The sequence below is a fragment of the Triticum aestivum genome, chromosome 6D, assembly GCF_018294505.1.
Source record: "Triticum aestivum cultivar Chinese Spring chromosome 6D, IWGSC CS RefSeq v2.1, whole genome shotgun sequence".
In the NCBI taxonomy this organism is placed as follows: Eukaryota; Viridiplantae; Streptophyta; class Magnoliopsida; order Poales; family Poaceae; genus Triticum; species Triticum aestivum.
Window position 1 is genome coordinate 432824607 of NC_057811.1, and position 26292 is coordinate 432850898.

At 47.5% G+C, this 26292-nt stretch overlaps 1 long non-coding RNA gene across 3 annotated transcripts; it reads left to right on the forward strand.

The window, feature by feature from the left end:
* Positions 1-11391: 11391 nt before the first annotated feature.
* LOC123145622 (uncharacterized) lies at positions 11392-22177 on the forward strand. Of its 3 annotated transcripts, XR_006472350.1 has the most exons (4): positions 11416-11696; positions 12047-12112; positions 12211-12623; positions 12776-22177. It is a non-coding gene; the product is annotated as an uncharacterized lncRNA (long non-coding RNA). The 3 variants fall into 3 exon arrangements; XR_006472348.1 differs by having other exon boundaries at positions 11392-11696; positions 12211-22177; XR_006472349.1 differs by having other exon boundaries at positions 11403-11696; positions 12216-22177.
* Positions 22178-26292: the final 4115 nt, after the last annotated feature.

Genomic DNA, 26292 nt, shown 5'->3' on the forward strand with positions numbered 1-26292 from the left:
GGGGTCGTGAGAAAAAGGCATAAAGGAGATGATGATAATGGAATTGGAAATAAAGAGATGATCTCATTGGGGAGCCTAGGGCTGATGCATTTTGAGGAGTTGAAGAGGAAGAATGAGGAAATTGTAAGAATACAAAAGAGCAAACCTTGGAGATGGAGGCCAGAAAAAAAGTAGAAACCAGTCTGGAAATGATTATGAAAAAAGTAACAGACTTGGAAGAAGAAAAAGCAAGACAGAAAGCCCTCAGGATGAAAGAAGATAAAAAGATCATGGAACTGGACCGGGATAAGAAAGTACTCATGGATCTGATTAATAAGCAGCAGGGAGTGATTGACAGGCGTGTTGATAAAATTGAGATGTGGGAAGCAAGAAAGAAAGAAATGGAGGAGATTACTGATGCTGATCTAAGGATCATGGACACTGACAGAAAGGAGGATGATCACAACAATTACAATGAGGCAGTGGATTATAATGCTAGCCAGGAGTCTGTTTCTTTTGGAACAAAAGTGGGGGTTAAAACAAGGAACAATGACACAGAGAACAGTGAGGATTTGGAGGAACAACTTAGAAGATGTGGGAGACTGGCAGACAAGCAAGATGCTAAGATTGAAGAGCTGGCCAAAGAAAGAGCTGCTGCCAAAGATAACTATGGTAGGATACATAATCTGAATTGTCATGATGTTTGTTTGTTAGCTATGGCAGATAAAATTGGAATTGACTTAGGTTGTTCTATTAACATGATTGAGACCAATCTAGAAATCATAACTAAGATGGAGCAATGCAGGAAAGAATTCTATCTACAACATATTTGTCAAAAAAAGGAAGAGGAAGGCCAACATGATGGACCTAACCTCATAGATATTGGAGATGTGGATCTTAAGGAATTATGTTCTGATGAAGATCATTCTGATGCTGAATTAGAGATGGATCACTTTACACATCTCAAAAATTTCTTTTCTAAAACAAAAAGACTAGCTCGAACTCACCAGGGTTCTCCTGTGGGAAGACATCTAGTGTGCTTGGGGGGGGGGAGAACCTATAAGAATAAAGGAAAATGATAGGAATGTTCTGGAATGTTAGAGGGATTGGAAAGGATAGTAAGAAGAATTTCATTAGAGATAATATAAACAATAGGAAACTGGATTTTATTGGGATCCAGGAAACTATTAAAGATAGTTTTTCCAAAAATGAATTACACAATTTGTGTGGTGGGAGAAACTTTGAATGGAGACGGTCCCAACCAAGGGGGAGATCTGGGGTAATCCTAGTAGGTATTAATTGTGACAATTTTGATATTATCAATGTGGAAATTGGGATATACTTTATAAGAATTTTGGTGTTTGACAAAAAAAAGCAAATTTGAATGGAATCTTATAGTGGTTTATGGTGATGCTCAGACTACTGGCAAAAATGCCTATCTGGTTGAATTGTCCAGATTGTATCAAGACAACTCTTCCATGCCAATGATGATTGGTGGAGATTTTAAGGTTATGAGAAATAACACTGAAAAAAACAAACCCACCGGTAATGACCACTGGAGTTTTGTCTTTAATGCCATAATTGAACAAGCTGGTTTGAGAGAGTTACCTCTGGGTGGGAGAAAATATACTTGGGCCAATAATCAAAGTGACCCCACTTATGAAAAATTAGACAGGGTCCTCATTTGTCCTGATTGGGAAGAACATTACCCATTAACTACTGTACAGGCTTTAGAGAGAGAATTATCTGACCACACACCATTAATAGTGGATTCTCGGGAGAAAAAACAATAATACAATATTTAGATTTGAGAATTCTTGGATGCTCAAAGAAGGATTTAAAGAATTTGTTTACAAAGTGTGGAACATACAAACAACTGGAAGCAATATAGAGAAATGGCAAAAGAAACTGAGATCTTTTAGACAAAAAGTGAGAGGTTGGATCCTGAACTCAGATGCACTATGCAGAAAAATAAAGAAGGATATTATATGCAAACTAGATGAGATAGATAAGAGAATAGAGGTAATAGGAATATCTGCTGCTGATAGGATGGAGCAAAAAGAATTAAGGGCCCAATTAGGAAGACTGATGAAACAGGAGGAGATGAAATGGCTGCAGAGATACAAAGATAAAGAGATCAAGGATGGTGATAATAATACCAAATACTATCATGCCAAAGTGAATGGGAGAAGAAGAAAGAATATATTTTTTTCTCTATGTCAAGATGAGGGAGTGATAGAAGGGGATGAGGAATTGATTAAGTATATCACTAAATTTACAAAGACCTATTTGGCCAACCTGAAGTTTCTACTGTAAATCTAAACATTCAAGATGCTCCTGGCATTACTGAAGAACAAGCCAGAGTGTTGATTGAACCTTTTAGTATGCAAGAACTATATGAGGTTGTGTTTAATATGGAGAAAAATAAAAGTCCTGGACCAGATGGCTTACCCATTGAATTTTACCAGAACTTCTGGGAGTTGATAAAATGGGAGTTAAAAGGATTACTAGATGAATTTCACTCTGGTAAACTGGATATATCTAGGCTGAACTATGGGATTATCACCCTGGTTCCCAAAGTCAAAGATGCCAGTCAAATACAGAAATTTAGACCCATTTGCTTGCTTAATGTAAGATTCAAAATCATCACTAAAGTACTAATGAATAGACTTAGCAAAGTGATCAGACCAATTATTTCCCCAAATCAAACAACCTTTATAAAAGGGAGATACATAATGGAGGGTGTAGTGGTGTTACATGAAGCACTAAACACAATTCATAAAAAGAAGCAAAGTGCTCTTCTTTTTAAGGTTGATTTTGAAAAAGCATATGATAAGATCAAATGGCCCTTTGTGTATAAAATGCTGAAACTCAAAAACTTCCCTGATAAATGATGTGACATGGTGATGCACACCATGGTGGAAGGACATGTGGGGATTAAAGTAAATGATGAAATTGGGCCATATTTTAAAACTTTCAAAGGGTTGAGACAAGGGGATTCCCTGTCACCTTTACTTTTTGATATTGCTGCAGATGCCTTAGCCATTATACTGGACAATGCTATGCAGGAAGGTTTTGTAAAAGGGATTCTTTCTTAATTGAATAATTGTGAAGTAAATATGTTACAATATGCAGATGATACAATTTTCTTATTACAAGATGATGAAAATAGTGCAAAAAATTTGAAGTCCATATTGACAGCTTTTGAACAGATGTCAGGTCTGAACATTAACTTCCATAAGAGTGAAATCTTTTTGTTTGGAGAGGCAGTTAACAAAACTAGGGTATATCAGGAAATTTTCACATGTGAGGTGGGAAAAATACCCATTAAATATCTAGGACTACCAGTAGCAGATGTCAGGCTGGGGAATAAGTTCTGGAAGGGAGTCACTGAAAAAATTGAGAAAAGATGTGCATGCTGGCAGGGCAGACTCCTCAATATGGCTGGGAGAGTAACCCTGGTACAAGCATGCCTGACTAATATTCCATTATTCATGATGTCCTTTTACCCACTTCCGGTAGGGGTGAGGAAAAAGGTTGATTTCTTTAGAGCCAGACTTGTGTGGCAAGAAGATGACAACAAGAAGAAATATCATCTGGTTAATTGGAAAACATGTTGTTTGCCAAAGGAACAGGGAGGGCTTGGAATCATTAATTTAGATATAATGAACAAAGCCCTGCTAGCTAAATGGTTATGGAAACTGGAAACTGAATCAGGAACATGGGTGAATATTTTGAAAGCCAAGTACATCCAGAACAAATGTTTGTCTGGGCTGGAAAAAAAGCGTGGTGACTCTCAGTTCTGGGGTAGTTTGATGGGGGTCAAAAAAATATTTCCAACATGTTAAAAAGTGATTGAGGATGGGAATGAAACTAGATTTTGGGAAGACTGGTGGGTAGGGTCTAGACCTTTGAAAGATCTCTACCCTAGGTTGTACAATATCAGTTTTGACCACAATATCTCAGTGGCAGAAGCTGTGAACAGAGGGTGGTAGGGTTTTAGTTTTAGGAGAGATCTAAATACAGAAACAAATGAACTTTGGAATAGTTTGAAACAGAGGTGTGAGGAGGTAAGGATGCATGGGGGAAAAGATTAATCCCTGTGGATGCTTACTAAAAGCAGAATTTTTTTAGTTAAATCTTTATGTTCCTTTTTGATCAATGATGGAGTGGGATTTCCACACAAATTCTTGTGGAAAACGAACATACCATCAAAAATCAAAATGTTTTTTTGGCTTTTGGTTAGGAGAAGCATTTTGACAAAAGATAACTTGCTGAGGAAAGGATGGAAAGGACCAAAAGAGTGTGTATACTGTGGGAAGGAAGAGAACATTGACCACTTATTTTTTGAGTGCTCGGCGGCCAGATTGGTCTGGAGCCTAATCAAATGTGCTTTTGATCTTAGATGTTGCCCAACCAATCTCAATGATTACTTGGGAGGGTGGTTGAAAACCTTTAAGAAACCAGAGAAAAAATTAGTATTGGTGGGGAGTGCTGCCATATTCTGGGCTCTTTGGAAATGTAGAAATGACATAATTTTCAGACTGAGAAAAATTCATGATCCAATGATTTTCATTCGTCTGATGTGTAATTGGATTGTGGACTGGTCGATTTTGCAGAGAAAAAAGCCGGAGAAAAGACTACTGCAGCCGGGAGCAAAACTAATCGAGCGGGTAGCAAGTGATATATACAAGGCAACGCAGGGGTGGAGGTTGGGAGTTCGGCGGCTGGAGGCTTAATCAGCGAAGGGAGAAGACTGGCCTTCCTCTCACTGTTTTGTTTTGGCTTGTAATCTTGAACTTGTAAGTGATAATAACTAGCTGGCATTTGATGTATGCGATGCATTCCCTTTTGTAATCCCGTGCGGTAGTGTTTAGATTTTAGATCTTAATGTGGCTGTAAGGTAGCTGTGTTGGAACCTGTTGGACCTAGACTTTGTTACTCGCTTTTTTTTTTAGATCCATGGCAAACCGAATTACACCATGGTTGGGACGACCTCGTTCGTCAAAACATCTCTACAATCAGCCGGGACATCAGCTATGAGCAGGAAATCTCCAGTTCTTCGCGCACTAGAAGCCAGCTCATGGGCCAACTTGTTCAGCCCCCTGTTAACAATACTGAACTCCATACTTGCAAAGCTTGATGCAATGGTCTTCGCGTCGGCTATAGATGCGAAGAAGGCTGATCTGCATGTCTCTTCCACCTGTAGGGCTCGCCCGATTCCCGCACAATCAGTTTCTAGGATCAAAGTACCCTGATGGTATTTGGCAAATTCAGTTAATCCCATCACCACCGCTGCTGCTTCAGCTTCTTCTACTGAGCTGCACTGGCCCAAACGCCGGCCTACTGATAGGAAGACATGGCCTCTATGATCTCTAGCTACCGCGCCCCCCCACGCGTCCCCTGATTCCACTAGAAAAGCGGCGTCCACATTCAGCTTAACTTTGCCGGCTGGGGGAGCCAGCCAATACTTGGGATTTGCACTTGTTGGCAAGCATGCTCTCGTAGGGAACAGAGACTGTTTATTCTTTTCTCCCATCTCAGCAGTTTCGCTTGCCGCCATTAGGAACTCCTCATGTAGTCTGAGTAGGTATTGGACAGATCCTGAGACAGTATCTTTCCCATCCCCATGTATGGCATTGTTCCTTAAACTCCAGGCTTGCCACAGAATTAACATTACTTTGGTTCTGACCTCCTCAGGTTGGGCGATCAGCAGCAGTTGCAGCCAGTCTACCCCTGTATTTTTGAACTCAGATTCTCTAGGGATTTCCCAAAAGGCTCTCATAGAGTGGCGTAAAGCCACACTTCTGGTGCATGCGACAATGGCATGGTGCTCATCTTCCTCATCCCTTCCGCACATTTCACATACACTGTCATCCGCAATAGTCCTTCTGAAGGCATTGTGTTTGGTGGCCAGGGAGTTTGTGGCCACTCTCCAACCGAAGATTTTCACCTTCTCCGGGATCTTTGCTTTCCAGATGGCATCCCATATGCTGCGGTCACCCGGGTCCCTTGAGGAGCTCGTAGCTTTTTCAGTACCTTTTCCCTTAAGCGAATATGCAAGTTTGTAAGCACTCCTGACAGTGAATGCGCCCGTTTTTTCATAGTGCCAAGCGATACAGTCGCCGACTCCCACCCGCGGAATTTTTAATTTGCAAATCTCATCCGCATCGAAGGAATGGAAAATTTGCTTCACTAGATCAACCTTCCACTCTTTTGTCTGGGGGTCGATCAACTGGTTAACCCACCTGAGTCTGGACCTCTTTATAAATGATGCCACCTTCAGCCCCTCTTTCCTTGGGATCCATTGATCTCTCATGATTTGAATGTTCCTTCCATCCCCGATTCGCCAGATGAGGCCCTTTTTCAAGAGTTCCAGGCCAAACTCAATTCCCCTCCACGTGGGTGATGCATCCGACGAGAAGACGGTGTCAAGAAGGTTACCATTGGGATAATATTTGGATTTTAGCACTCTAGCACAGAGACTCTCTGGCTTGTGTAGCAGCCTCCATCCTTGTCTGGCAAGTAGGGCCTGATTAAACATATGCATATCCCGGAAGCCGATCCCCCCATCACATTTTGGCTTCGTCATGTTCTCCCATGACATCCAGTGGACCTTACGTCTATCATCTTTGTCTCCCCACCAAAAGTCTCTAATTACCTTCTCGTAATTGTCGCAGAAACTCTGATTGAGTTTAAAGACCCCCATTACATGTGTGGGGAGGGATTGCGCCACCGCTTTCACGTTTACCTGTTTGGCCGCTTGGGACATAAACCTCTCATTCCAATTGCTGCATCTCTTCCTAAATCTCTCCATGATCGGCTGAAAATTGCCGTCCTTCATTTTTCCCTCTGGCGTTGGAAGGCCCAAGTATTTACTCTCAAACAAGGATGATTCCACTCCCAGGATTTCTTTGATCTCCTATCTTTCCTGGTCAATGCTCGCCTCACTAAATAATAGTGAGCATTTGTTATGACTTAGGAGTTGACCCGTAGCCTTTTGGAAGGCATTTAGTACCTCTTTCACTTTGGTGGCCTGGGTTGTTGTAACCTTAAAGAAGAGGAGGCTATCATCCGCAAATAGCAGGTTTGATATCCCCGGGCATCCACGACTAATTTTGATTGGTGTGATCCCTCCGTTTCTCACCTCTCTGTCAAGCAAGGTAGCAAGGCTGTCAGCCACAAAGAGAAATAAGTATGGGCTGAGGGGATCACCTTGTCTGAGCCCTCTAGAGGGGGAGAAGGTTTCCAGGAGATCTTCATTACATCTGACAGAAAACCTCACTGTCCTTACACACGTCATCACCCACTTTGTAAACCTCTCATCAAAACCCAGTTTCTGTAGCACCTTCTCAAGGAAATTCCAGTCAACACGGTCATACGCTTTTGCAAGATCCAGCTTGTACGCGCAATATGTGTCCCTCTGGTTCTTACTGTGTTGGATCTTATGGAAACATTCAAATGCAATTAACGAGTTGTCCGTGATTAGTCTGCCTGGTACGAAAGCACTTTGTGTTTCAGAGATAAGGTCGTCAAGGAAAGGCCGCAACCTATTAACCAGAACCATGGATATGGCTTTGTAAATGACGTTGCACAAACTGATAGGGCGGAAGTCTTTGATGCTTTGAGGGTCATTGTTTTTTGGTACTAGTACTATAGTAGTGTCATTTATTCCTTCCGGCATCACACCATCAGTGAAAAAATTCTGTACTCCTCTGATCACATCTCCCTTCAAAGCAGCCCAATTCCTCTGAAAAAACCTCGCCGGAAAACCGTCAGGTCCGGGAGCCTTGAGCGGACCAATCTGAAATAGTGCATCGCCAATTTCAGAGTCCGAGACAGGTTTAGTTAATGCTTCGTTCATATGGTCCTCTACTCTCCGTGGTATGAGATCAATAACCATCCGAGGATCAACGCCTTTATCCTTCTCATACAGTCCCTTAAAAAAGCTGTTTATTTCCTTATGTATCTCCTCTGTACTCTCAGCCCAAGATCCATCCCCTCTTTAATTTATCAATCTTATTTTTCCTTCTTCTACAGTTCGCCTTTCTATGAAAAAAATCAGTGTTTTTATCTCCTTCTCGCAGCCAGGATATCCTTGATCTTTGTCTCCACATAACCTCCTCTCTTAAAAGCCATTCATCAAGCTCAGTTTCAGTTTTTCTAATTCTGTCGTCAGTCTCTCTTGAGCGTGGTTGTAGCCTAAGTTTCTGAAGCTTTGTACGCAATGTACTGATGCTATTTAGGACAGAGTTGAACTCTTTTTGGGCCCAGCACCTCAGCACATCTTTCATTGTTTTAAGTTTTTTGGCAATGCCTTTGAGTGAAGGAACGCAGCCTCCTTCCATCCATGTGTTGTGGATAGTATCAGTCAAAGATTCAGAGCGCTCCCACATACACTCATATCTGAAAGTTTTATTAATCTTTCTCCATTCTTTTCTCTTACCAAAACGTAACAGTAAGGGTGTGTGGTCCGATCTCGAGGAACATATATGTCCCACCATGGCTTCCCCAAAAGCTTTGCACCACTCTGGTGTGGCGACCCCCCTGTCCAGTCTCGCTTTGATGTTTTGGTTCCCTTGCTGTTTATTGTCATAAGTCCAGACAGTCCCCTTGAAACCCAGGTCCTAAAGGTTGCATTCTGCAAGGACCCTGCGAAACTCAGCCATGTTCTTTTCAGACCGCTTTGCTTTCGAGAAGTGTTCGCTTTGCCACATTGTTTCGTTGAAGTCCCCGATCATGAGCCAAGGTTCAGAGGAGTTGTGCCTAATTCTTCTCAAAAGCTCCCACATGTGGTGACGCTCATGTGATTTTGGCTCGCCATACACGAACATTCCCCTCCATTGCAAACTATTGGGACTCAAACGGATTAACACATCGATATACCTCGGTCCAATAGCGATTTCTTTTATTTCAACACCCTCATCATAAAACAGAGCAATCCCGGCACTCTTTCCTATGCCGGGTTGCACAATACAATGCCTGAGGCCCAGCCTCCATTTCAGTTTATTAACGTAATCATCGCTTTTCCGAGTCTCTGAAAGAAAAACTAACTTAGGCTTGTGTGTGTGCACTAGGCCCACAAGCTCACGAACTATACGAGGCTGCCCAATTCCTCGACAGTTCCAGCTGATTAGCGTCATGGCTCCTGGCGGGCGCTTTCAGCAGCACCCACCAGTTGACCGAGAGCCCCGGGCTCGGTTGCTTCCGTACCACCATCATCCCCTGGCTTGCTATCTTCCTTCCCACTACCTGTACCCTTCTTTTTCTTGCATTGCTCTACTGAATCTCTTGCTGCACTCCCCTCAGTTTTACCTATATCATCAGCTTCGCACTCTCCTCTTTTCCCTAGCACAGAGACAGATCCCACCTGTTGGTTCTTGTCCTTCCTGTTGCTGTATTTTCCCTTCCCACTCTGCAGCCTCTGGATGTTCAGTGCCTGCACATTTTCCCCAGCCTTCTCAGTTAGTTTGCTAGCGCCATGCACTTTCACCACTGCCTTCGGGATAGCAGCAGTATCAGTACCTTCCATCACACCAGCAGCACTTGGGTCCTGTTTGTGCATCGGGACCGGGCCAAAACCCGGCGGAAACTCCAGCTCGGGGTCTTCCTCCTCCTGCCCCCTCGCCTCCTGGGCGGCGTCGGGCTTGGGAATGGGGTGGCCATTGTTGGTGTCGAGCCCACTCCCCATCCCCACTGTGGTCGTCGTGCCATCAGCAGGCGCCACCGGCACCAGCGCCTGGTCGGACGAGGTGATCCGTTCAGCATTCGTACCACGCCCAGGATCCAGCTTGATAGCGCTCACAGCTGCGATAGCAGCTTGCACCAGAGGATTTGCAATGACGTCCTCTGGCACGCCCCCATGCCTCTCTGCCACACGATTTGGTGCCATCGTTTTTGTTGCTGCAGAGCTCTCTGACCCGAAGTGGAGGAAGCGACAGGCACTACTAGCCTCAGGGACCACGACTCCACCCCTACTGCTACTCCTCTTGAAAGGCGATGCGCGCATTGCTGCCGAGAACCTCATCTCTTGGAGGTCGTCAGGTAGCTTACAATCACGCTGGCCATGCCCTAGATGCCCACAGTAGCTACAAAACCTAGGTAACCTCTCATACTTTACATTTAGCAGGTACACCTTTCTCTTCTCTAGATCATGGGATTCTAGCTCACTACGAAGGGGTTCATCAACATCATGATTCACCCTGACACGCATATAATCCCCCCAAATTCTACCTTCCCTGTCTGCATCCACTTTGAGGACCTCGCCAAGTCTTGCCCCAAGCTCTCGGGCCACCGATTCAAAGAGCATGATCGGTGGCGCGTCGTAGATGCGGGCCCAGATGGGCATGTGGGCGACCTCGACGTCGCCGGGACTCACGCTCCCGTCCACCGCCGTCATCAGGAAAGCATCACCCTTGTGAGTCCAAGGGCCATTGTTGAGGATGAAGCGGAGGTCCCCTTCGCGCTCGAACTCGAGGAGGAAGCGGTTGTTCTTGAGGGGGGTGTAGTTGAGGCGCCCCCTCAATCCCCACTTGAACTTGAGCTCCTGGAACAGCCCGATGATGCTGAAGACTTGCACCGAGAAGAACAGCCTGACGGCTATCCACCTCGAGCGCATGGCCGCCCTCTCTCTTGACAGGTTCAGTTCAACCACATTCGGCGCCTGCACCTCCATGTTAATGGGAAACACAGGGGCTACCACATGATCACTCCCTCCATACCTTGTGCTCTGGTTCACTCCTTGGTCTTCAGGGGTGCGGAAGAGGTTGCTGCGTCCCATTGAAGATCCACCGCGGACTAAGGGCCTGGATCCCAAGCTTGGCTTGCCGCTGGAGTCCACGTCTTCACCGCATTTCATCGGGGCCTTGTTCTTGCAGGGATCCTGGTGCACCATTGCCGACGAGCTCGCAATAGCTATGATCTGGAGTAGTTGGTTGGTTCTGGCGACCTCTCTCGGTCGGTCCTTTAAAACCATGGGCCTCTCCTTCGAAATTGGAATCGACTCCCCGAAATTGGTCTGATTGTGATCCTTTTCCTTACTCGCTTTTGGTTTCATTAATGAAATCGGAGGGAAACCTTTTTTATTAAAAAAAACTGAACGGCTATTGGTGGTCAGATCGGAGGGCAGCGTGGCGACCGGTCTAAACTCGCGCCGGTTGACCGGCCCAGAGCACTGGCAACTACTCCTAGTACATAATAAGGTCAAAATGTTTTTACAGGGCATATGACCATAGACCGACGTGTCAGGGACAGCGAGAGAGAGAGCTGTGTGGAGAGCAGCAGAGCAGACACGTTCGAAGCTATACGTACGTAGTACGCGCGCGCGAGAAGGCTCTGCGCCGCCGGCCGCGCCGTACGACTTGGATCGAGCGCCCGGAGCCGCTGCTGCGGTTGGCCCGCAAAACCACGAGTGCCCACGCACAGTATTTTATTACGTCAGCGAGGTCGGGCTACACCTATGACCTAGTATCTCACCTGTTTACCAACCGTGCGTGCGTGCGCGTCAGTCAGAAGCTCGGATATGGATAGGGCAGCCGCCGAGGAGATGTGCAGTGCGGCCGCGGCCGGCGTCCTAGAGCACGCCGGTGAAGGCGTCTCCGGCCTCCGGGGAGGGCAGGGTCTAACGCGCGCTAGCTAGCTGCACCGCTGGCCCGGCCGTCGTGTCTCGCCCGCAGTCGCACCACCATCAGATCGAACGTCGTCAGATCCATATCCAGGTATCATCTCTCTCTCTCTCTCTCTCTCTCTCTCTCTCTCTCTCTCTCTCGGCCGGGGGCTGATCTGATTCTCGGCCACGGCCGATCGACTTGCCTTGTAATCAATCCCCGGCAGGGAGGGCAGGCATATTCCCCTTCATGATTTGATTTGTATATATGCGGTACGAATTCCTTCTTATTATCTTACACACAAGCAAGGGCGTACCCCCTCCCTCTGTAAAGAAATATAAGAGCGTTACGATTTACAGAGGGAGTAATTAGGTTTGATTTCAGAGACACCAGGCCTTGTATTTGGTCTGTCCTCCTTCGCCTCCGCTTATGCGTATGGTTGATGGATTTGGGGTATGCAGGGAGGACCGACTATTTGCTTATGCTTATGTTCTATGATAGGAGGAGTAGCAGCAAAGTACTAACAGGTATGAATATTATTAAGGCCATTTTTGTTACTCCTACTAGTATATATCCCTACCGCCATACGGCTGACATTTTTGTACTAACAAACTTACTAACGTAGGGTAGGATGTGATGCTGGAAGACATGATGAAGCAGCTATCTGCCTGCCTGCCTAAATTATGATGGATTTCTGTCAGGTTTCTTGTGTTGCATCTGAAAACAGATCGCTGTATCTAAGCAGATTCTGTTCTGCAGTTTGTATGTAGGCTCCGGACCGGATCGGCTCCTTCCTCTCCAAAATTTTAACGAGCCAGGGAAAGAAAGTTCTTCGCCAAAACCCTTACCTGGGAGAGGCCTTATCCAAGGACGGGAGAAAGAATAGACCATCAACAAGCACCCAATCACGGCCGCGTCCTTCTCTTCGTATGGTAACCACTGTTGAAATCTGAAATCCGCTCTTATTGGGTTTAATGGCTGCAGGTCATGTTTCGGTAATGTTCATGAGATGAATGCAGGCGCAAGAGTAATTAAAAGGTAGAGCTGATGAGTGTGGCTTTATTCACATGATTTCTCCGCACGAGCAATGTCTCCCTACACATCTGTTTATGAGCATCTTCTTATATGTGGTCATGATCCTCTTTTATCATTTTATATCTATCCATGATCTAATGCTCGTTGCATTGCAGCCTACGGCATATGATCTTGTTCTCGTCGTATGGCATCAGTCGGCACCCCTGTGAAACGTACGTCTTACACCCTGAAAGTAGATCCATTCCTTAGTGTGATATTGGTATACTCATCTTTACTACTCCCGTTCCATAATATAAGAGTGTTTTTGACACTACACTAGTGTCAAAAACACTCTTATATTACCTATTTTATTACAATAGCATTTTACCTATTTCTCCCCGTTGCCTTGCTTCAGTGTCATATCACCTAGCTGCCAGGCTGACGTGTGTAACTAGATGTTCACCTAACTTGTCAGAATCCCTACAACTTAAAACAAATTACAAAAACTGAAAAGGCACCCTCATTCATAACAAGGCCAAGATATGCAACATGCTGAGTAACACAACACTAGTTAAAGGTCCCAACAGGGGAAGACCAGAGTCCATGTATCAGAACAACAATTTTGATTTCAGCCACCCCCAGAACACGCTGTAGAGGTCTCCATAACTTTTCTTTTTCTTGACCGAAGGAGCGCACAGCTCCCAAAGACATCCAGCAGTTCCTCAAGTGTCTCATACATGGCCTAAATGATTTACTTGCCGCTAACCAACAAATTAGCCAAGGATAATTTTGTCCTAACTTCTCTATAATTATATAATTTGGTCATTTTGCTGAAAATAATACCCCTTACATAAAGGGATGGAGAGATTACATAGCAGAGCTTGCTATGACAAAGGAACCAATCAAATCCCCATCCGGGGCACCTACCCCTCATGGTCTCTTGTCGTTAAGTCATTTGCCCTACATAGGGCCGACCCTGGTCTTGAGTTGTGGGAGTTGGTATCAACAAAAGGCATCTCTCAAATGGATTTGATCGTCTATCGTGACTAAGTAGAAGCATCGGTTCCACATAGTGAGAGCCTAGTCTTGCATAGGCGCAAGCAAAATTGTAGGCGCTCATCCTTACAGGTGATTACCGCTAGCTTTTAAATCCAACCTCTAAGGAAAACATTGTAAAAAAGAGAGAATGAGATTGATTTGCACCTCGTGACCAACTTTCAACTTGATGGACATCAAGTTTGTATTGTAGAATACCGAACCACTTCAACTTTTATTTTCACAACACTAACTTTCGTCTAGTTTACACATGGGTTTCCACTTAAACAAGCAAACCTTCAACCGGTCTAAAATCCAACTTTCAATCGAATAACTTGGGGAATTTTACTAGGAAGTCGATAGCTTTTAGATGCGACTCTATAATCTCCCATGTTCATCTACATTTCAACCAAGACCACAAATGATGTGGCACATGTACCATATCTACTAATTTCCATAAAAAAACTCAAGCTAGAGTTGTCCAACTCCAATGCAAAAGGCATCAACAAAATTTTCACACAGAATAGTGAAGTCCCTTTGGGACAAGCAGAACAAGGCAAAAAAGAAAAAGGAAATGACCAACCAATGCAAACTATTTTTTTGCGAGGGAACCAGTGCAAACTACTGACACATTGCAAGAGCATAAATGTTCGGTTTTAAAATTCCAATGATGGTCTTCAATGAAAGTGATTATATTATATGATTATTGGCTGATTTCTGCCAGCATTAAACATATTCACATTTTATGCATATTTGCAAAAACAAAACAAAAAACATCATGGAAATCAGGGAGAATGTTAAAGGTTGAAGATTCTAGAGGAACTAGTGTTGGAAGTGTAATGTATGTCAGTATGTGCACTAAGTCTCGTTGTATAGTCTGTACAAGAGCATGTATATATACATCTATATTCAATCACTGAGAAAGCATGCAATAAATCCACAAAAAAGCCAGTTAAATCTAACGTACTCCCTCCTTTCGGAATTACCGCGACAAGTAATTTAAAACGGAGGGAGTAGATACTAAGACGGACACATCGGTGCTACATAAGGTAAGTATATGGTGAAGGAACCACACAAACTCGATCCCCTGCCCCCCGCGTCGCCTAACCTAGGCGACACGGGGGGCGATCTGCCGCCGCCGGCCCAAAGGCCTCCTCCCACGTCCTGTCTCCCCTGTCGCCGCCGGAGGCCACGCCCGTAGCATGGCCTGTGATGGCGGCGAGAGGGCTTTCCCCCTCGCGTGGTGCCCGTGTCTTCCCCTGGCGGCGGCGGCGCACGGAACTGCGGGGCACCGGCGGCGTGGAGCAGCGGGTTCCCGGCAGCGAGTGTGACAGCGGCGTCAGCACAGGCCCGATACCGCGACAGAGGAGCCCCTGTGGCGGCGGCCTAGATCGCGGATCTCGCCGTACCCAGATGGGCTTCGGCGGGCTGGCGGATCTGGTGATCGTCTACAGGCGGGGCATGGTGGGCCTGACGACGCCGGCCTAGGCACCATGGTGGTGCCATGGTCGGCCAGGCGGTGGCGGCCTGGATTCTCCGTCCAGTCCCCGACAGCGATGGCGGCGGTTCGTGTACAAGTTGCTTGATGGAGGTCCTCTGTTCAGATCCGGGTGAAAACCTGGCCAAGGCCGGCGGTGACGGCGCTGGTATGCGGCATTTCCTTCTTGAAGGCATCGCCAATGAGAAGTTCAAGACAGCTATCTGCTACCTCCGGGGGAAACCCTAGATCAGTAGATCGGATGGCGGTGGCGCGTTGGTGTCGTTTCCTCCTTGGGGGCGTCATTCTTGGAGGCGTACACGGGATCGAGGGACCAGTGGGCGGCTTTCTTGGTGGAGTGGTGCTTCATCCTACACATTGATAACGGCGGATCTCGCCGGCGTGGCACAGTGGAGACTCGGCGCCCGATGTATGAGGATGGACTCGCGCAGGAGGACGACGTTGTTTGGCGTCGTGGTGGCGTCGATGGCAGAGATAACTGGCACGGTAGATGCAACAGTACAACTCTGAAGATGGATTGGTGGCAGGTGGCTGCGGCGGCCTCATAACCGGCAGGCGTCCTGGTTGAGGAGTGCGCCGGAATGGTGGGTGCCCCATACCCGGCAGGCGTCCTGGTTGGGACCTCAGGTCTTAGATGTTAGGTTTAGCTGCGAGGTCTGTTTGGTATTAGGCCCAGACTATCAGCATCCCTACATCAACTGGATAGGAGTAGCGACAGATGTTGCCTAAACGGTGGCTTTAGTCTTACTGTTGTACGACTTTATAAGGTCTTATGTGAAGAATTAATAAAATGAGTGCGTGCATCGTCCAGATGCAGAGGCCGAGAGTCCTCCTTCATTTCTTAAAAAAAAGGTAAATATTGTCCGTCCTGGAATGTTGTCAAAGTCCGGAAACTCAGAGTCCAAAACTAGGAGGTCAAAACAAACCACAAAAATGGATATGTTTGATGTATATTTGATCGATTGGAGTGGTTTCGGCGTGGTTTTGAATGAGACTTACACGGTGGAAAAAAAAGTTTGGACCATTGACCTCGGCACGGCAGCCTCGACGTTGACATGTAATCCCTCTGCCGAGTTTTGTTGGCGACAGGCAGAGCATCGCCTTCCCGCAGCTGTTACATGACCTCGGGCCTCGCCGCAAGAAGACCGACGGTGGCGCAGAGGGGCTCGTGGGGCCCGAACCTGCCATGACTGGGTTCAGTGCCAGACGGAGCACGCTCCGAGCGAACGACAGCGAGGTCAGCAGTCGCGGCCGTGCCTGGCCGAGCCGCATCGGCGCCACGTAGAACCGCAGCATGCCGTTGCCGGCGAGTGCCGCGCCCTGCGGTTCTCTCTGCTCCAGCACGTTACGCACAGCTCCTCCCGCCTCCGCATCACGTTCCCGTCGACTAGCACCGCGCCTCGAAGCGCCGTGCTCCGCAACTCCCGCCCGCCGGCCGGGACCTCACCGGGAGCTTGTGCCTCGTCTGCCATCCATTGACGGCCGGTGCGCGCGAGCTCGTGCGCATCCAGCGTCTTAGTGCCCGCCACTCCCGTCGATCTACGTGGCCGCGTCCGGATGCTGTATTCGCCAACGTCGGAGCTGCAAAGTTCTGGGCGCGGATACCGGCGGTCCTGGGCCCACACCATGGTTCACCCGGAGCTAGCTCGCCCATTGTCGTCAGGAGGTCGCCGTTTCGAGGCACAAGATACACGGCGGGCTGGCTCACATGGACCCTGTTCTGGCGAGGTCGACGGTCAAACCTGTGCGCGTGACCGTAGGAGTACGTAGGGTGGAGCATAAGCTACCAAATCAATCGTGCCCGGCCAGTATAAGAGCAATCTTCAGCCATTCGGCCCCCAACCAAATTCGACGAAATTCAGTAAATTTGGACCAAATATAGGCGATTTCATTGATATTTGGCGAATTTATATAGATAAAAACATAAAAAAAACCACTACTAGTTCATGCCGAGGAGTTTGTAGAAGGCGGTGTAGTCGCCGCCGCCGCCGCCGCCGTCGTCGCCGCTCGGCGGCCCGTCCTTTGGGGCGTCCTTGCTGCAGCCCTGCCCTGGGTCGCCGCTGCGGACCGGCTGGCTTGGCGCAGCGACCTCGTCGTCGTTGTCAGAGAGCACGACGACGTCGCCCTTGTTTCGGTCGCGGCGCCGCGCGACGATTTCTTCAAGAGCGTGGCGCTAGCGCTCCATCTCCTGCGGGACGTAGTCCTACCGCGACCATAAGAGGCCGCTCTCGAGGTCGGCGGCACTGGCCTCGTGCACCTTCTTCACGGGGAGGAGCGTCGCCGGCTCCTGCTTCGGCTTGACCAGGCGGGAGTGGCCGCGGGGAGGGGAAGGGACGCGGCCGCCGTCGTTGATGACGATGCCGCCGCGGGTGCGCTGACGCGGTGTCGCCTCCAGCTCGGGCTTGACGGGGAGGAATGTCGCCGGCGCCGACCCGGAGGAGCGGGAGCCCGAGGACGGCGTGTCCATGCGCCTCGGCGTCCAGGAGCTTCCACGACGGCAAGAGAAGCAGGGCGCCGGTTACTCCAGTGGTGGCTCATTGCCACCCCCGATGTGCTCAAGCACGGCGGAGAGAGTGCGCCCCGGCGTGCCCCACCATTGACGACGGCCCTCCGAGTTGTGGCGGCCCCCCGGCGCCAGGGCGCTGTTGGTAGACGCCAGCTGCTTGGCGCGGCGCCGCTCGAAGTACACGGTCCAGAGCGCATGGTTCTCCGCCCCTTACCGCGGCTGCTGGCGCGCCTGCTCCGGCATGTTCGCCCAGATCTCCGCGTTCCGTGCCGGAGGGCAGCGGAGGCACGGGACGCTGCCTGCGCTCAACCGCCATGCGTCGGGCACACGCATGTCGGCCGGCGTCGGGTAGTCGGCCTCCTGCAGCAGGCGCGCCTCCCACTCGTGCAGCCAGCGGCGACCGAAGCCGTTGGCCGCGCGCCGTTGCTGGGGGAACCTCTCCGCCATGGTTTGAGCTGTGCGGGCGAGAGAGGAAGGTGGTCGGCGATGGGCTTGAGCTGCGCGGGTGAGAGAGAAGGCGAGAGAGATGGCAGTGTGCGGCGAGCGGCAGCGAGGTCGAATTTTATAGCGGCGAGAGAGCGAGAGCAGTGTGGACGCGTGGTGGGAAAGGGCGGGACGCGCAGCGGCTCGTGGTCAATGGAAGGCTGACCGGCGGCAGCTTTGGCATTGATTCGCGCAGGAGCCGAGGCGAGGAGGACGACGAAGCCTAGTCGCTGACTCGGCGGGCCCACTGGATGGGAATTTGGCGCGGGAAGTTTTGGTGCCATTTTCCTTTCCCCCGGCGCCCCCGGTCGCCCCCAGCGCGTTGGGTTCGGCCTGGGTCCGCCGGCGCCAGTTTTGACCCAAACCAACGAATTTTGGGCTCCTCGGAGAGCGACTGGGCGGTTTTTTTGGCACCGGCGATAAAAAAATGTTGTCCTAGGGGGCTCTTGGGGTGGGTGGAGATGCTCTAAGCATGTTTTGCCAGCGAAAATGCTAGACTCTCGGGCTCTTACTGACTATTACAGACTCTTTCCAACTGATCAAATTTGCCCCCCCCCCCTGAATTTCAGCTTGGCCGGGTGAAGATGCTCTAAGCATGTTTGCCAGCGAAAATGCTAGACTCACGGTCTCTTACTGACTATTACAGGCTCTTTCCAACTGATCAAATCCCCCCCCTGAATTTCAGCTTGGTAAGCCCCCTCATCTTGATTCCACCCAATAAGAAAAAACCCACATCAGCCTCTCTGTGAACCCCGTAAAATGATGCCTGTGTGTAGCATTGCTCTGTTTGTGAGTGTCCGGCTTTATTATTTCTAGAGCAAGGCATCATGGTTTTACTAAAATTAAATAGGAATTACGTCACTCATATCCTGTCTAAACACAATACAACTCAGAGTCCAACTGTAACCTACCTTGTACTTCATATTTGACACAATTCCAACACTCGTCGAGGTGATGTTGTCTGTGCACCCTTGATTTGGGGCAGCAAAATGGCTTTCCATAGGAGGAATTTACTGTTAGGTTGATCTCTCTCCCGTTCGAGCCCAACGGGTCGAACGGGCCCTTGCATCGCGCCCTGATCGGGGGTGCCCAACCAACCCATGGTTGGTGGGACCTTGTGACCCGCGCTATATAAACAGAGGTGGGGGCCGGGGCACGACTGACGAGGTTAATCGCTGCCACAAACCCCACCGACACTCCCTGTCGATCTAGGGTATACCTGGCCATACTTCGGGCCGGGCCGGGCCTAGCCAAGCCCGACGAAAAAAACCCAGGCCCGAGCCCGGCCCGGCCCGGCCATCGGGCCTGTTTTCTAGGCCCGAGCCCAGCCCGAACATGTAAAAGCCCGTCAGGCTCCGGGCCGGCCCGGCCCGACCTTCAGAGAAATGCAAAAAAGACGGGCCCGGGCCCGGCCCGGCCTTCGGGCTCAAAATCTAGGCCCGAGCCCGGCCCGGGGGCAGCGTCGGGCCGGGCCGGGTCGGGCTTTTTCGGGCCGGGTCGTGCCGGGCCGGGCTTCCCATGGCCAGGTATGATCTAGGGTTAGCGCGGTGCTCACGGGAAGCACACCACCGCCGCCATCTCTCTGCTATCACCGGCCGCTACTTCACCATGGCCGGCACCGGCTCGAGTTCATCAACCCAAGGAGAAGGTAGGTTCACTGAAATGATCTAACCGACCCGATCCAAAGGATCTACCAATGGTGTCAGCCAGATTGGTTAGATTTTTTCGGTTGAAAAGAAATCACAGAAAGTTTTCCCCTCCCAAGAACCCTAATCAGAGGGCAAAGGAAAGATTACCGGCAGAGGGCCTCGGGCCTCGCCGGCAAAGTGCACCGCCACTCCGGCCGCGCCGTTCCTCTCGATCCCCACACGCATCGACAAGCTGAGGTGCGGGGAAGAAGAACAAAGCCTCCCCAAGGGGTCAAAAGGGCACCACCACCGCACCGCTTGACGACGGCGCGCTCTCCCTCGGGAGCTCGCGCACACCGGCAAGGGGGACAGAGGGGGCACCGCTGCTTCACGCCGTCGTTGTCCTCGGTGAACACAGAGAGGAGACGTGGGTGGTGGAGAACCAGAGAAACAAGGAAGGGGAAGAAGAGATGGCAGGAGCCCAGGCTCGCGCGGCGCGGTGGTTTTGATGCCGTTGCCGGCGGCCGGGGCGAAGCTCCTCCACCGGCGCCGTCGCGCGTAGTGGAGCAGAGGAGGGCTCAGCCCCGCCTCTCTCTCTCTCTGTTACAGGAGGGTGCAGGGAGGAACGGAAGGCGAAGTGAAAAGGAGGCCCGCGCGGCGCGGTGGCCGGTCGACGCCGGCGCCGGCGCCCTGGGCGCGGCGCGGTGCCACGGCGAGCGGCACAAAAACGAAGGGCGAGAGAGAGATCGAAGAGAGAACAGAATGGGGGCGCTAGGTTTCGGGTCGGGGGACTCTGTCCCGTTTTTGTTCGAGCGCAAAGCGCGCCACACCGTCCAATCAAATCCGACGCCGTGGATTGAAACCCTAGCGCCGAAGCGGGCCAGCTAGGCCGCCAGGCCGAAAGTGGAGGCGAGGCCACATCCGCGCGCTGGGCCGGGCCGTTTTCGGCCAGGCGCAACGCGCTGAAGCGCAGAGCGCGCGCGAGCAGGCCACGGTCCTGTTGCAAAAAAATTTATATAGTTTTCTGTCCATTTTTTGGGCAGATTTACAATAGCTTTTCTATACAAATTTTTCCAACGAAAAATCTGTTTAGAAAATAGAAAAGAAAAAAGTAAACTGAAAAAGTTCTGAAAATGAAAATAGAAAATTTTCAGAAAAAGAAAAGTTCATGAATTTTATAAAGAAAATTAAAAAGTTCATGAATTTTTATTTAGTCAAAGAAAAGTTTCTATAATATGTAAAAAGTTCATGAATTTTTTATTCATGTTTTTCCGCTGCGTAAATAATTAACAGTGCTCTTTTACAAAGAAAATAAAAGTTAAGATAGAATTATATTTAAAGGGCATATTAAAGTAATTATTGAAATGAACTGATTATGTTATTTTTATGACCAACGTTGTTAATAACATGATCATGTTTTATTATTGAAAAAAAAAAGCTCTTTTAAAAGTGAATAGAACTAAAGTAAAAGATTAAGTTGTTGCTTCTCTAATGCATTTTTTAACCAATCGGTTACAATTGCTTAGAGAGTAAAAGAGTACAGAATTGTTTTTTGAATAGAATATTGTAAAGTTTCCGCTGGAAAGTAAAAGTTTTATCCTCCAATTAAATTGGAACCAACGGGAAAATTTAATTGGAAGAAATGCTTTTAGCAATGTTTTTCCCCTGTGGGTGAAATAAGATGTAGATAGTTTCCGCTATGACAAAAGAAAGATATTTTTTTAAGTTAAAATATGGTATTGTTACTTTCTGACCAACGTTGATGATAACAGTGCTATAATTCTATGAGTCTTATGTTCAAAGTTTAAATCTCTGATAATTTTTGTATCAAAGTGATTAATTTTTAGAGAACAAATAAAGATCAAGAAATGCTCTTGAACTAGATAAATGTATATTTCTTGTTCCCGCTGCAATAAAGTTGATGATGATGATTAATTCTTAGCAAAGTTGTTTAATAGAAATACCAGCATCACATTGTTTATGAGTTATATGCATTATTTCCATTTCCGCCCAATGGTGATATGGAATTAATGTAGAAGGATGGTGTTTATTCTAATTCTGCCACAACGGTGTTTTAGAATATAAAAGAAAGTTTCAAAAGTTTAATGTGCATTTTTTTAACCAGACCAACGTAGGGTTATTTTTATGCCCATTATTGTTGATTATTGGCTATGTTTTCTCAGACTAAAAGTTTTCCATGCTTTCATTCGTGAAAGCGAATGGCTGGGTACTTGTGACCCGAAAGATGACCAAGAAAGGTCATAACGTGAGGGAGTATGTTCTCTCTAAAGAATGGCATCAAAAGAAAAGAAATAGATCATTGAGAGTCTTGGTTGATGAATGTCTTTCATGTACTCTCTGTGAAGAAGTTTTTTCAGTCAACATGATTTGAGATGAAACAAGCAACATGCGTGTTTAATTTGACCAACGTCGAATCAAGCATGTGTGTCAAAGAGCATTCGGATTTATTCCTAAATTTGATGATTGAATATGCAGTCAAAAGAGCCAATTCTGGCATTTATGTCCCCTTATAGGGAATTACCCGCATGGCGGGAAAAGATGATTATGATAAAACCTGCATGGCGGGAAAAGTCTGGGAAAATACCTGCGTAACGGGGTAAAGCTGACATAATATTATGTCAAAAATCCCGTATGGCGGGAGAAATTCTGGCAAGAGAAAGATATGACAACTCATGTGCTTTTAATGTATCCCACTCTGGGAGAAAAGAATGGAGTAGCTGAAAGGCGCAACCGTACACTTATGGATATGGTGCGCAGCATGATGAGTTATTCCAACTTGCCATTGGGATTATGGATGGAGGTGCTTAAAACCGACATTCACATTCTCAATAGAGTACCAAGCAAGTCGGTGCCCAAAACACCGTACGAGCTATGGACAGGAAGGGTGCCCTCCCTATAACACTTCAGGGTGTGGGGGTGCCCTGCTGAGGCCAAAATGTTTAATCCAAACATTGCAAGTTAGATCCCAAAACAGTGAGTTTCCGCTTCATTGGCTATCCAGACAGATCAAAGGGTTTTCGTTTCTACTGTCCAGACAGATATACAAAGTTTGTAGAAACGAGTCATGCAGTCTTCTTAGAGGACGAAATGATGAGGGGGAGCTTGGTAGCTCGGAAAATTGATCTTGAGGAAAAGAGGGTGCATGCACCTAATCCGATGATTCAGAAGCCATTTTTCTCACTACCAGTTGCAACTCCACCCATGACAACTATGGGGGTAGACCCGAAACCTGTCCGTCAGGAGCCGACTGAACCCGTTGTTGTGAAGGAAATATGCCCTAGAGGCAATAATAAAGTTGACTGCGATGAGATTTTCTCACTCGTATCGATGCTTAAAGTCTGTCCGAATCATGTTAGCAATTGCCGCATTTTATGAAATCTGGCAAATGGATAACAAAACTGCAATCCTTAATGGATTTATTAAAGAAGAGCTGTATATGATGCAACCAGAAGGTTTTGTCAATCCTAAAGGTGCTAACAAAATGTGCAAGCTCCAGCGATCCATCTGTGGACTGGTGCAAGCATCTCGGAGTTGGAATATACGCTTTGATGAGTTGATTAAAGCATATAGTTTTATACAGACTTGCGGTGAAGCCTGTATTTAGAAGAAAGTGAGTGGGAGCACTACAGCCTTTCTGATAAGTATATGTAAATGGCATATTGTTGATCAGAAATGATGTAGAATTTTCTGGAAAGCATAAAGGAGTTCTTCAAAGAAAGACCTCGGTGAAGCTGCTTACATATTGAGCATCAAGATCTATAGAGATAGATCAAGACACTTGATAAGTCTTTTTTTTCAATGAGTACATACCTTGACAATATTTTGAAGTAGTTCAAAATGGAACAATCAAAGAAAGAGTTCTTGCCTGTGTTACAAGGTGTGAAATTGAGTAAGACTCAAAGACCGACCACCGCAGAAGATAGAAAGAGAATGAAAGTCATTCCCTATGCCTCAGCCATAGGTTCCATAAAGTATGCCATGCTGTGTACCAGATCTATTGTATACCCTACACTGAGTTTGGCAAGGGAGTACAACAGTGATCTAGGAGTAGATCACTGAACAGCGGTTAAATTATCCTTAGTGGAATAAGGATATGTTTCTCGATTATGGAGGTGACAAAAGGTTTGTCGTAAAGGGTTACGTCGATGCAAGCCTTGACACCGATGTGGATGACTCTAAGTCTCGATCTAGATACATATTGAAAGTGGGAGCTATTAGCTAGAGTAGCTCCGTGCAGAGCATTGTAGACATAGAAATTTGCAAAATACTTACGGATCTGAATGTGACAGACCCGTTGACTAAAATTATCTCACAAGCAAAACATGATCACACCTTAGTACTCTTTGGGTGTTAATCACATAGCGATGTGAACTAGATTACTGACTCTAGTAAACCCTTTGGGTGTTGGTCACATGTCGATGTGAACTATGAGTGTTAACCACATAAAGATGTGAAATATTGATGTTAAATCACATGGCGATGTGAACTAGATTATTGACTCTAGTGCAAGTGGGAGACTGAAGGAAATATGCCCTAGAGGCAATAATAAAGTTATTGTTTATTTCCTTATTTCATGATAAATGTTTATTATTCATGCTAGAATTGTATTAACCGGAAACTTGATACATGTGTGAATACATAGACAAAACAATGTGTCCCTAGTATGCCTCTACTTGACTAGCTTATTCATCAAAGATAGTTATGTTTCCTAGCCATAGACATGTGTTGTCATTTGATGAACGGGATCACATCATTAGGAGAATGATGTGATGGACAAGACCCAATCATTGGCTTAGCATTGTGATCGTTACAGTTTTATTGCTACTGCTTTCTTCATGACTTATACATGTCCCTCGGACTATGAGATTGTGCAACTCCCGAATATCCGGAGGAACACTTTGTGTGCAATCAAACGTCACAACGTAAATGGGTGATTATAAAGATGCTTTACAGGTGTTTCCGAAGGTGTTTGTTGGGTTGGCATGAATCAAGATTAGGATTTGTCACTCCGTGTATCGGAGAGGTATCTTTGGGCCCTCTCGGTATTGCACATCACTATAAGCCTTGCAAGCAATTTGACTAATGAGTTAGTTGCGGGATGATGCATTACGGAACGAGTAAAGAGACTTGCCGGTAATGAGACTGAACTAGGTATTGAGATACCGACGATCGAATCTCGGGCAAGTAACATACCGATGACGAAGGGAGCAACGTATGTTGTTATGCGGTTTGACCGATAAAGATCTTCGTAGAATATGTAGGAGCCAATATGAGCATCCAGGTTCCGCTATTGGTTATTGACTGGAGGTGTGTCTCGGTCATGTCTACATAGTTCTCGAACCCGTAGGGTCCGCACGCTTAATGTTCGGTGACGATTTGTATTATGAGTTATGTGATTTGATGTACCTAAGGTAGTTCGGAGTCCCGGATGAGATCGGGGACATGACGAGGAGTCTCGAAATGGTCGAGACGTAAAGATCGATATATTGGACGACTATATTCGGACATCGGAAAGGTTCCGAGTTATTCGTGTATTTTTCGGAGTACCGGAGAGTTACGGGAATTCGTATTGGGCCTTAATGGGCCATACGGGAAAGGAGAGAAAGACCTCAAAAGGTGGCCGCACCCCTCCCTATGGTCTGGTCCGAATTGGACTAGGGAGGGGGCGCCCCCTTCCTTCCTTCTCCTTTTCCCTTCCCTTTTTCCTATTCCATGTGGGAGGAGGAATCCTACTAGGACTAGGGAGTCCTAGTAGGACTCCACACTTCTGGCACGCCCTAGGGCTGGCCGGCCTCCCCTCCTCCATCCTTTATATACGGGGGCAGGGGGCACCTCTAGACACAACAATTGATCATTGATCTCTTAGTCGTGTGCGGTGCCCCCCTCCACCATATTCCACCTCGGTAATATCATAGCGGTGCTTAGGCGAAACCCTGCGTCGGTAGCATCATCAACACCGTCATCACGCCGTCATGCTGACGGAACTCTCCCGCAAAGCTTTGCTAGATCGGAGTTCGTGGACGTCATCGAGCTGAATGTGTGCTGAACTCGGAGGTGCCGTGCGTTCGATACTTGAATCGGTCGGATCGTGAAGACGTACGACTACATCAACCGCGTTGTGCTAACGCTTCCGCTTTCGGTCTACGAGGGTACGTGGACACACTCTCCCCTCTCGTTGCTATGCATCACCATGATCCTGTGTGTGCGTAGGATTTTTTTGAAATTACTACGTTCCCCAACAGTGGCATCCGAGCCAGGTTTTATGCGTAGATGTTAGATGCACGAGTAGAACACAAGTGAGTTGTGGGCGATACAAGTCATACTGCTTACCAGCATGTCATTTGGTTCGGCGGTATTGTTGGATGAAGCGGCCCAGACCGACATTACGCGTACGCTTACGCGAGACTGGTTCTACCGACGTGCTTTGCACACAGGTGGCTGGCGGGTGTCAGTTTCTCAACTTTAGTTAAACCGAGTGTGGCTACGCCCGGTCCTTGAGAAGGTTAAAGCAACACTAACTTG